Genomic DNA, 12,749 nt, shown 5'->3' on the forward strand with positions numbered 1-12,749 from the left:
CATAAGTCATAATACACCACACGGGGCAAGTCATGCCCGAGAACTGGAGAGCAAAGTGCAAAATCTCAAAACGACCGGTCGGGTCGTTATATCGTCCTCTACTTAAACATACGTTCATCCTCGAACGTGCCCGAAATTGTTCCAAAAGCCAACCAATTGTTGAATAACCTCACCATGCACATACCTGGGGGTGATACCACGTCACCCTATCTCACATAGGTTCGATAACACACGGTAATTGAAATTTCACAATCCAATCTAAAATAAGCCTTAGAACCACATTATTTCCACTTCTGAAATCATTCACAAGATCAGAATCTCACATCTATATTCAGAATAAGCCCGAACAAGCTGTAATCACCCATAATTGCAATCTTAGGTGCAATCACTTGATATACCACATGACTCAAACACTCGTAGTGATAACTTCTAATTACAGCAGTTGTACACAACACCCGAATACCGATAGAAAACTCTTATCAACTAAAGTCTCACCCCAACACTTTCATATACTGCCAATGATCACTAAAACATGCGGTAAGCCATAACCATTTCCTAGATCAACCATTCAAGAAGCCACTCCTCCTTTGGCAAATACCATAGCAAATTTCTGAGCCGAAGCTCGATATTATCCTTCCAACATGCTGAAATCGAATCTGTTCGTATTCATTAATGATCCCAACGATCTCCTCTAATCCAACACACTACTCTAGTGACATGACACATCAGTACAAGCCTAAGCCACCACTTGCATAATACGTGCACCAATAAGCAACAGTCCGAACATACCTCCAATCATGAAAATGACTCAAATGAAAGAGATGTACCTCAAGCTCACCGATACCACCACAACGCAAGGCTGGGAACTCGTCTCACATCATAGAAATAGAACACACGAATCTAACCCGCAAGGTCATACCTCCACATAACTTCGTTGCGATGCGCGATCCTATCCAACATTGCTCTACATGAACCACATCAAGTCACTATACTCGAAATCGACAACCACGCACAATTTGATGTCTAGAACTAAAGCAATCATTACACCCACGGTGAAACAAATAACATATACCACACACACCCGATAGGACATAACCAATACGCCGTTCACCGAGCAACACCAAATTACTCTTCCCGCTCGACTTCCACTATGAAACCCCAATAGAACCGCACCATATGTGCCTATAACCAACAAATCATAATGCCTCGCAACATAGAAAAGTAACTCATAGTTCTCCTCAGATTACTAATAAGCTCAATAACAGACGAATCAACACATCTCTCAACAATACAGTTCGGAGCCAACCAAGCCGACTCAAGTTAGACACGCATCCACATTGGCCTGCCAACGAACTCCTTATCAAAGAAATCCTGAAGATGTTCCTTCCACTTTTTTAACCCTGCCGGTGTCATACGATACAGTGCCCGACATCAAATTAATACTGAAATCAACAACCTTGCCTGGCGACATGGCCGACCATAAGAAAACATATCCGAAAAGTCCCTCACCATCGGAACTGAATCAAGGGTAGAAGCCTCTGCACTAACATCCATCACGAAAGCCCAAATAAGAAAAGACAATCTTTCTCAGCCGTCCGCTGGGTCTTCGAAATATAAAACCACTTCAATAGGACATAATCCGTCAAACCTCGCCACTCAATCTGTGGCATTTCCGGCATAGCCAACAGCGCCGCCTTAGTGCAATAGTCCAAAATGACACAACAGGGAGACAACCAGTCTGAACTCAATATTACATCCAAAATCTAACATACCAAGCAATGAAATATCTACTCGGGTCTCCAAACCCCGATAGTCACTAAACAGTGCCAATACACACGACCCACAATTACAACATAGCCTAAATGTGAGAACTTCCCTAACTCCAAATCCATATGGCACATAACTCAACACACCTGATCCCAATTCCATCGTCTGAATGCATACCACGCCTCAAATACCCATTCATTCCATGAGAGATACTCTAAAATTCCTCGGTGCCACCAAGCAAACTTGAATACCCGCAATCGATCTAACAAGAAGGTGCCGCAATACTACCGAAGTACCATCAACTTAATTACATTGCCTTTCCTGAAACATATACCCTCGTCAAATCACTCCAATTAGCAATACCATTTCCTTAATCATCTGAAGATCACCCCCTAATCATTTGAAGTTTATTTCTCTAATAATCTGAAACTGCCCGTACTGCCTAAGAATTTTATGGCCTTCCGTTCAGAACTGAACCGTAACCTTACACACGCAAATCTCGATCCTCCACACATACCGCATATACCATATCATCCTAAGATAACCATGAGAACTTCATATCCCTTCCGAACCCCAAGCAACTATGCACTCAGCCAACCAAGAACTTTCCATTGAGTCCAACCTGGAAGAAAATCACTATACTTCCCCTGCTCCTCACGCCAGCAGAAATATACATCTCTAACCACGGTAGAAATCGACAAGAATTCTCCGACTCCCTTTTGCACAACAAGTCTGTCAAGGCTGAATCTTCCTATCTCAGCCAACCTACGCAAGTCACTAAAACCCAAGGGCATTGCTGCGAAATACCCGTAAGAACTCATTACCTCGAATACCCCCAAGGAACTAATCATATACTTACCATACCGATCCGGCCTACTACCAAGCTACCCTACATATCCGAGTTCCCTTATGATTTACCTTCAGCTTGATATCCCTCCTTTCTATATCATCACAATTCCTCAACCCAGACTTACCACACAGAACCCAAGCATAAAGCCACACCGTCTATGGCTCACAAGCCGTTGAATACCTTTATTTTATTTTTAAGTGTTACCCAAAGTCATTACCTTTACCTTCCTAATACTGATATATAGAATCTCATAATTAATATAGAAAATACCACAAGTCTTGCCATCTTCCACTGAAAACTCAGCTTCTAGCCATAAGTACAACTTGAAAGCCTCCAATTATTGCATGTAGAGTTTTGAACACAATAGGACCATTATCTAGAGTCATCCACTCTACTCAAACCGCAGTTAGATTGATTAAATGAACTGAACAACCTGTGCTTCACTAGCACTCTAACGCTGCAGAATGTGACCTCATTCCAATATAACCAAGCAACTTCCTGCCCTATGCACCGAGCATTCCTTACCAACCACAACTCAAGTCATTCTCTGATTCTCGTACGCCCATAAAGCATAACATAGCCTTTATTGAAATTTCCTTTACTTGAGCCATAACTGATTTACAAATACGCCTCGAGCTGAACCATTAGGGCACATAACCGTGCAATCAACTATTCAATAGCGGACTCCCCCACTTCTTGGCTTGAAGCCATAGATCAAAACACGCACCATAACTCATAACGCATACATTTTATTGGTGCCATAACATCATAGTGGGATTAATCCAATCCTTCATAAGTTTGTGGAATACAGACCATCTGGTACTTCATATCTTCTACAAATCTTGCATTTACTCTCGTAACAATTAAACCCACTCTCTTTAGCGACCCAAATTAAATTCACACATATATTTCACTTGTAAATGGGATCTTCTAACAGATAACATAAAGATAACACAACTCCAGAACACTTCGTAGGTGGGTTATGTTTCACCTTACTAACATTTATGTATACCTTCCACCGTCATAACCATTACGCAGTCACTTAGTCTTCCTGAGTCTGAACTCATACCGCAACATGAAATCTACTCCACTCCCAACTAGGAGACATGAAAAGATTCTTCACACGCCCATAACTCGGGCTATAACTCAAATCAAGACGAAAATCAAGCACCTAATAGTTCTTCTATCCTCTAGCAGACCTTTCTCGTCACTTCCAAATCATACGAATACACCTCACAGCACTAATATTCTCATTACATAGCCATCCAGCCGTCACTTTCACTAATAGGGAAAAATACCAAACACATAAATTCAAAAGCACTTGCTCACACAATCAGCACCTCGGTGCTCAAGCTATAGGCAAAATGCGGCCTCAAGTCCTCCAAACTAGCCCAACATAAACATATAGAGATCATATCTCGCCCCTTGATCGGGGAATCACAAGCCATCGATGCATATCTGATACTGAGCGCTCATGCGCGCATACGAACGCATGGAAGGATTTCAAAAGTTACTTTTCAAGCTGAATCAAGGACGCACGATAAGAATTCAAGAATGTGAAGTTTTCCTAAAGGTTCTACAACCTCTCGAGGATAAATACAGACGTCTCTGTACCGATCCGCAAGACTCTACTAAACCTGCTCATGACTCGTGAGACCTATGTAACCTAGGCTCTAATACCAACTTGTCATGACCCTAACCCCGAACACAGTCGTGATGGCACCTCTCGTGAAGACAAGGCCAGCCAGTTCAACCCTATTAACCCTTTAAAACAGTTAATCAACACAAATATAGTCTAAACATGGTTTATATAATACTGAATAGCAGAAACATAGATAACAATGTGGAATCCAGCCCGAAACTGCCCTAACCGGGGTGTCACAAGTCACGAGCATCTACTAGGGTATTAATACAATTGAAGGTCTAAAGTGTACAAATACAATCTAATGAAATGAAGAGAGAGAAAAGCAATGTTGCGAACGTCGGCAGCTACCTTGCTAAACTCTGATGACTCTGCCTCCGATCGGCCAAAACATACCTGAATCTGCACACAAGGTGCAGGGAGTAATGTGAGTACTCCGACTCAGTAAGTAATAATAATAAATAAAGATTGAAGGCAAGAAATCACGTAAAATATATCAAGATGTTGCATAGAAGTAGTCCAAAACCAGTAAGAAAAGCAGTGAAGCTGTAAAAAATCTCTTTAAAATATTTTGGCTCAATTTAAACTTCTTTGAAAATGACTTTTCCAAGAGTTACGCAAATGAATGCCAAAAATAGTTAGTTCAAATAAGCACAGAAATTCGCCTCTCGGGCACAAATACCATAGTTTAACAGGTAAAATGACAAGTAAATGTGAAAGATAAACATATAAAGGTTCGCCCCTCAGGCACAATGTCAACAACTCCGCCCCTCGAGAAATATCTCAGAACAATAACAGCCCTTCAGGCAATCACATAGAACGGTACCAGCCCCTCGGGCAAATCACAAAGAACAATACTAGCCCCTCGGGTTATCACATAAAATAATATTAGCCCCTCGGGCTATCACATAGAACAATATCAGCCCCTCGGGCTATCACATAGAACAATATCTGCCCTCAGGCTATATCTCACATCACAATGGGTACCCGTGCTCACTGGGGGATGTACAAACTCCGGGAGGGGCCCCTTACGGCCCAAGCGCAATATCAAGCCATCTCGTGGCATAAAATCTAGGCCCTCGGCTTCATATAAGTCAAGCCACCCTGTGGCGTATATATGTATCTCAGGCCCTCGGCCTCATAAACAATATCAACAAGCCACCTCGTGGCGTACATATCTCAGGTCCTCGGCCTCAATCAGTATCAGTGTTTCCTCACAACTAGGCCATCGGCCTTACTCAGTCAAAAAAATACTCACAAACCCCTCGGGCATTAGTAAAACAGTATTTCTCAGCGCAAAACATCATTTAAAATATCATTTTAAGTCTCAAAACGGAGTAAAAATGGCCGAATGGTAAAACAGTGGAAAATAGCATGACTGAGTTCAAGCAGTAAGTCAAAGCAGTGAGGAAATAGTAATAAAAATCCCCGAAGGGTTCAAATAGTTGGCACGAAGCCCAAATATGGCAATCGGCCTAAATCATGATGATAACACATAAGTTTCAGTCAAATACATGGTAAAATCATCAATCGGGACGGACCAAGTAAAAATCCCCAATAGTACACGACCCCACGCTCGTCATCAAGCGTGTGCCTCACCTCAATATAGCACTACGATGTGCAATCCGGGATTTCAAACCCTGAGACCATTATTTACAATCATTACTCACCTCGAACCGGCTAATTCTCTAGCTCGCAATGCCTTTGCCCCTCAAATTGGCCTCCACGCGTGTCGAATCTATTCAAAATCAGAACGAATACATCACAATATGCTAAGGGAACAAAGCCCAAGCAAAAATAATCGAATTACCATAAAATTCCAGAAATTGGTCAAACCCGACCCCAGGGCCCACATCTCAGAATTTGACAAAATTTACAAAACTAGAATCCTTATACTCTCACGAGTCTATCCATACAAAAATTATCCAATTCCGATACCATTTGATCCTTCAAATCATCATTTTACATTTTTGAAAGATTTCACAATTTTCTTTCCAAATTTCATCCCAAATTACGAATTAAATGATGAATTCAATGATAGATTCAAGTACTCTAGCCAAATCTGAGTTAGAATCACTTACCCCGATGAATTTCTTGAAAAACCTTCGAAAAATCGCCAAAATCCGAGCTCTCTAGGTTACAATATCAAATAAAACCCAAAACCTCATATTTATAGAGTACCCCCACAGATTTCCACCTCTGCGGACCGCACAAAATCGACCGCGGTCCACACAAAAACGACCGCGGTCGTATAGGCTTTCTTATGCAGTGATAGGCTTTAGTATTTTGGCCATATCTTTTGCTAAAGATGCCCAAATTGCAATATCTTTACATTTATGGAAACTAGACACGAAGGGCTACAACTTTTGTTTTTGAATCATCTCAAAATTCCTTGTAGATCAAAAGATATGAGCTTCTGAAGTAGGACGAGCAGAATGTTCTTCACCGCGGCCGCACACCATTTTGTGCGGTCCGCACAACACTCACCGCGGACGCACTTCATTTTGTGCGGACCGCGCGGGTGAGTTCCGAGGCCTGCAACCCTTCTGGACCTGCTACAGCTATGATTTTCGGCCTAAAACATCTCGAAACCTACTTGGAACCTACCCGGAGCTTCAAACCAATTGTACCAACACATCCCATGACATCGTTCAAACTTGTTCAAAACTTCGAAACGCTCTCAACGACATCAAATCACCAATTTAATATGGGATTCAAGCATAAGAACTCCAAGAACTCTTAAATTTTGCTTTCGATCAGAAAGTTTATCAAACTTCGTCCGAATGACCTGAAATTTTGCACACACATCCGAAATGACACAACGAAGCTACTGCAACTTTTGGAATTTCATTCCGACTTTTATATCAAAATCTCACCCATCAACCGGAAAACGCCGAAATCTCAATTTCGCCAATTCAAGCCTAAACCTTCCACGAACTTCCAACATGCATTCTGATCACGCTCCTAAGTCCCAAATCACCTAACAGAGCTAACCAAATCATAAAAAATCCAATCCGAGATCAAATACAAACAAGTCAAATCTTGGTCAAACCTTTTAAATTTTAAGCTTTCAACTGAGACTGTTCTTCCAAATTCATTCTGATTAACCTGAAACCCAACACCAACGATTTACATAAGTCATAATACACCACACGGGGAAAGTCATGCCCGAGAACTAGAGAGAAAAGTGCAAAAGCTCAAAACGACCGGTCGGGTCGTTACACTAATAATTATCTTTTTTAAGTATTAGAATATTGGGAAAAAATTCTTTATTCAAACTGCTTGTTTACATAATTGGTAGTTTTAAGAATTTTAATGCTTCCAAAATTTCAACTTTCCAATTATCGCCAAAATGCTTCAAATTATCCTACGGACCTCCAAATTCAAATCCGGATATACGCCTAGGTCCAAAATCACCATACGAAACTATTGGAATCATCAAAATAGCATTTCAGAGTCGTGTCTACAAAAGACAAATTCCGGTCAACTCTTACCGCTTAAGTTTCTAATACAAGAATCTTCATTCCAAGTTGACCCCGAATCATCTGAAAACTAAACTCTTCCATACACCAAGTCATAACACATAATACGAAGTTGCTCGAGACCTTAAGCCGCCGAACGGGATGCTAATTCTCAAAGTGACTGGTCGGGTCGTTACAATGATTATATAGGTTGAAATATAAGCTTTTGACTCTTCCAAACCTATCAAAAAAGAAAATATAAAGTTGTATTTATTCATGAGAAGCATTATACAAAACAATCACTTACATGAGATAAATAAAACTGTAACTTCTTTTTATCTCAAAAGAAACTTGTGCAGAGCAAAATAAACAAACAAATGCTTTTATATAGTCTTATATCTTATCTATTTTAATAGGAAAATTCTCATACCATTAATGGTGAGGGCAATTGAATTTTATCTCAAATTGACAAACAAACACAAAAAAAAAATCGAAAATGAATTTTCTTTACTGCCTATCAGTCCCTTTTAGTGTCCATATTCAGCCAACAAATAACACAAAAACCTTCCTTTTACTTTAGCAATCCGTTGAAAATCAAATGACAAAATTTCTTCCATTCGTCACACACTAAACCAGCCAATAATAGTTGAGAAACACATCTACTGACATGGAAAAAGTACTCTATACCATTTTTCATTTTTCAGCCATCGATAACAACCAACACCATTTGATAATCACATTTGAACCCAGCCAGACAGAAATAGGTACACACTAAAGGTAAAAGAAAGAAAAAAGACAAGAGAAAACTGAAAAGAGATAGAACATCAAGTAAGACCTAGGGATTTCGAATACCCTCCCTGTCTTTGTAGAAATTAACCTAGGAATTTATAGAACTTTGACTCAAAGCCAGTAATCCACTGGCTTCAACAACGACAAAAGAGAGCTCTACAAAATAAAGCATTAGAGCATCTCCAACCCTACCTCCATTTCTCCAAAATACATTTTTTTTTGTCAAAATGTGGCTCCAATGTTCCCTCATTTTCTCCCTCAAAATAGGAGATGAATAGTGTTACTCCAAATTTGGAGTGACACTATTCATCCTTACTTTATTATTATTTTTATCATTTAAATTCTTTTAATTTATCTCTTTATATATACCTAATTATATTCATGTAATATCTTTATAATATTAATTTCATATCTTAACTTTTGCGTATAATTTTGATAAATTAGTTTTTGTGCATTTATTATTTTTTACATAAAATTGTAAGTTAATTTTATTATAAGTTATAATTGTACAAAAAATATATAATCATCTCAAAAAATGAATGGTGCAAATATAAAATATTAGCGTTGCTAAAATTGAAAGGATATAATAATTTAATATTAAAGAGAGAAAAGGATATAAAATAAAAAATTTTATTTGGAATAAACAATAGAGTAATAGTTGGAGTAATTTTACTTTACTTTATTTTGGAGGAGAAAATGGAGGCAAGAGACGCTTCGACGTAGGTAACGTGTCCACAAGAGAGTGAGATGACTATTAGAGGACGGTCTTCCACGTCAAACTAAAAATACAAAATTCCTAAATTACCCCTGCAAGCACCAGGTCAACATGCCTGCTTGGGATATCAGGGGTAATTTGGTCATTTCGTTTAAATGAAGTAGTATGATTAGTCACGATGGAATCCTACTATAGCCACAATATACATTTTTGAATATCTTTGACTTAACTATCTTTCACTTACGTCACTCTACACATATTTCCATACAACATTTATGTGGCTGACATCGTACTCCCTCACGTGGCCATCATGTCCCTGCCCCACACAAACCATTTTCCTTTTCATTTTTCAATCATTCATAACATATTTTTTTCCTTTTTGTCAAGGAAATTTTTGCCATTGGGATTTCCTTATTTTCTCTTAATCTAATAATTATCTTTTTTAAGTATTAGAATATTGGAAAAAAATTCTTTATTCAAACTGCTTGTTTACATAATTGGTAGTTTTAAGAATTTTAATGCTTCCAAAACATCAACATTCCAATTATTGCCAAAATGCTTTAAATTTATCGTACGGACCTCTAAATCCAAATCCGGACATACGCCTAAGTCCAAAATCACCGTACGAAACTGTTGGAATCATCAAAATGGCATTTCAGAGTCGTATATACAAAAGACAAATTCCGGTCAACTCTTACCGCTTAAACTACTAAAACAAGAATCTTCATTCCAAGTTGACCCCGAATCATCCGAAAACTAAACTCTGCCACACACGCAAGTCATAACATATAATACAAAGTTGCTCGACACCTTAAGCCGTCGAACGAGATGCTAATTCTCAAAGCGACTGGTCGGGTCGTTACAATGATTATATAGGTTGAAATATAAGCTTTTGATTCTTCCAAACCTATCAAAAAAGAAAATATAAAGTTGTGTTTATTCATGAGAAGCAATATACAAACAATCACTTACATGAGATAAATAAAATTGTAACTTCTTTTTATCTCAAAAGAAACTTTTGCAGAGCAAGAATGTGCAAAAATAAACAAACGAATGCTTTTACATAGTCTTATATCTTATCTATTTTAATAGAAAAATTCTCATACCATTAATGGTGAGGGCAATTGAATTTTATCTCAAATTGACAAACAAACACACACACACACAAAACGAATTTTTTACACCCTATCAGTCCCTTTTAGTGTCCATATTCAACCAACAAATAACACAAAAACCTTCCTTTTACTTTAGCTATCTGTTGAAAATCAAATGACAAAATTTCTTCCATTCGTCACACACTAAACCAGCCAATAATAGTTGAGAAATACATCTACTGACATGGAAAAAGTACTCTATACCATTTTTCATTTTTCAACCACCGATAACAACCAACACCTTTTGATGATCACATTTGAACCCAGCCAGACAGAAATAGGTACACACTAAAGGTAAAAGAAAGAAAAAAAACAAGAGAGGAGAAAACTGAAAAGAGATAGAACATCAAGTAAGACCTAGGGATTTCGAATACCCTCCCTGTCTATGTAGAAATTAACCTAGGAATTTATAGAACTTTGACTCAAAGCCAGTAATCCACTGGCTTCAACAACGACAAAAGAGAGCTCTACAAAATAAAGCATTAGAGCATCTCCAACCCTACCCCATTTCTCCAAAATACATTTTTTTTTGTCAAAATGTGGCTCCAATGTTCCCTCATTTTCTCCCTCAAAATAGGAGATGAATAGTGTTACTCCAAATTTGGAGTGACACTATTCATCCTTACTTTATTATTATTTTTATCATTTAAATTCTTTTAATTTATCTTTTTATATATACCTAATTATATTCATGTAATATCTTTATAATATTAATTTTATATTTTAACTTTTGCGTATAATTTTGATAAATTAGTTTTTGTGCATTTATTATTTTTTACATAAAATTATAAGTTAATTTTATTATAAGTTATAATTGTACAAAAAATATATAATCATCTCAAAAAATGAATGGTGCAAATATAAAATATTAGTGTTGCTAAAATTGAAAGGATATAATAATTTAATATTAAAGAGAGAAAAGGATATAAAATAAAATTTTTTATTTGGAATAAACAATAGAGTAATAGTTGGAGTAATTTTACTTTACTTTATTTTGGAGGAGAAAATGGAGGCAAGAGACGCTTCGACGTAGGTAACGTGTCCACAAGAGAGTGAGATGACTATTAGAGGACGGTCTTCCACGTCAAACTAAGAATACGAAATTCCTAAATTACCCCTGCAAGCACCGGGTCAACATGCCTCCTTGGGATATCGGGGGTAATTTGGTCATTTCGTTTAAATGAAGTAGTATGATTAGTCACGATGGAATCCTACTATAGCCACAATATACATTTTTGAATATCTTTGACTTAACTATCCTTCACTTACGTTACTCTACACATATTTCCATACAACATTTATGTGGCTGACATTGTACTCTCTCACGTGGCCATCACGTCCCGGCCCCACACAAACCATTTTCCTCTTCATTTTTCAACCATTAATAACATATTTTTTTTCTTTTTGTCGAGGAAATTTTTGCCATTGGGATTTCCTTATTTTCTCTTAATCTAATAATTATCTTTTTTAAGTATTAGAATATTGGAAAAAAATTCTTTATTCAAACTCCTTGTTTACATAATTGGCAGTTTTAAGAATTTTAATGCTTCCAAAACTTCAACTTTCCAATTATCGCCAAAATGCTTCAAATTATCCTACGGACCTCCAAATCCAAATCCGGACATACGTCTAGGTCCAAAATCACCGTACGAAACTATTGAAATCATCAAAATGGCATTTCAGAGTCGTCTATACAAAAGACAAATTCCGGTCAACTCTTACCACTTAAACTTCTAAAACAAGAATCTTCATTCCATGTTGATCCCGAATCATCCGAAAAGTAAACTCTGCCACACACGCAAGTCATAACACATAATACAAAGTTGCTCGAGACCTTAAGCCGCCGAACGGGATGCTAATTCTCAAAGCGACTGGTCGGATCGCTACAATGATTATATAGGTTGAATAATAAGCTTTTGATTCTTCCAAACCTATCAAAAAAGAAAATATAAAGTTGTGTTTATTCATGAGAAGTAATATACAAAACAATCACTTACATGAGATATATAAAATTTTAACTTCTTTTTATCTCAAAAGAAACTTGTGCAGAGCAAGAATGTGCAAAAATAAACAAACGAATGCTTTTACATAGTCTTATATCTTATCTATTTTAATAGGAAAATTCTCATACCATTAATGGTGAGGGCAATTGAATTTTATCTCAAATTGACAAACAAACACACACACACAAAAAAACGAATTTTTTACACCCTATCAGTCCCTTTTAGTGTCCATATTCAACCAACAAATAACACAAAAACCTTCCTTTTACTTTAGCTATCTGTTGAAAATCAAATGACAAAATTTCTTCCATTCGTCACACACTAAACCAGCCAATAATAGTTGAGAAATACATCTACTGACATGGAAA

This window comes from Nicotiana tabacum, chromosome 7 (assembly GCF_000715075.1).
Source record: "Nicotiana tabacum cultivar K326 chromosome 7, ASM71507v2, whole genome shotgun sequence".
In the NCBI taxonomy this organism is placed as follows: domain Eukaryota; kingdom Viridiplantae; phylum Streptophyta; class Magnoliopsida; order Solanales; family Solanaceae; genus Nicotiana; species Nicotiana tabacum.